Raw genomic sequence first — 529 nt, 5'->3', positions numbered from 1 at the left:
GTTCGCACCGATAGCAGGGACAAACAATAGGTAAACACCTACTCCGCGAGCAATACCGCGACCGCTGAAGGCGGTTCGCGGCGCTTGTTTCGAAAATCGAAACGTCCACCTGCAAACTCTAAGTACTACTTAGCGCCTCCAGGGGCACCACTCTACAGCCGCTACACTACTGCCCTCCACCGCCAGAACCAGTCACTCACCGCCAGTCTGTCGCAGTCCCTCCGCCAAGGCACTTCGCGAGTCGCACAGCCGTGCCGCACGTGGACGAACCAACGCGAACGCGGACGCGATAAAACTTTAGACGCAACACTATGACTACTAAGAGGAGTCAGAATATTTTTGCAGAATAGAATATGTGGGCCGCGTCCTGCGGCACTGCAAGGCAGGTACGATCCGCGTCGGAGTCGGAGCAAGCCCCGGAGTCCGACCGATTGCAAAAATAAGATTAATATTCTGACTCCCCGATGGGGAGTGTATCAGATATTAAGCTGATAAGAACAGATAAATTGGAGTTTATTTTAACACTTAA

At 52.6% G+C, this 529-nt stretch overlaps 1 pseudogene; it reads right to left on the bottom strand.

The window, feature by feature from the left end:
- Nucleotides 1-350: 350 nt before the first annotated feature.
- LOC143266176 (U2 spliceosomal RNA) lies at nucleotides 351-529 on the bottom strand (annotated as a pseudogene).

The sequence above is a fragment of the Megachile rotundata genome, unplaced genomic scaffold (genome assembly GCF_050947335.1).
Source record: "Megachile rotundata isolate GNS110a unplaced genomic scaffold, iyMegRotu1 scaffold0057, whole genome shotgun sequence".
NCBI lineage: Eukaryota > Metazoa > Arthropoda > Insecta > Hymenoptera > Megachilidae > Megachile > Megachile rotundata.
The sequence above is the reverse complement of the archived record's forward strand: the minus strand, read 5'-3'. Positions and strand labels throughout refer to the sequence as shown.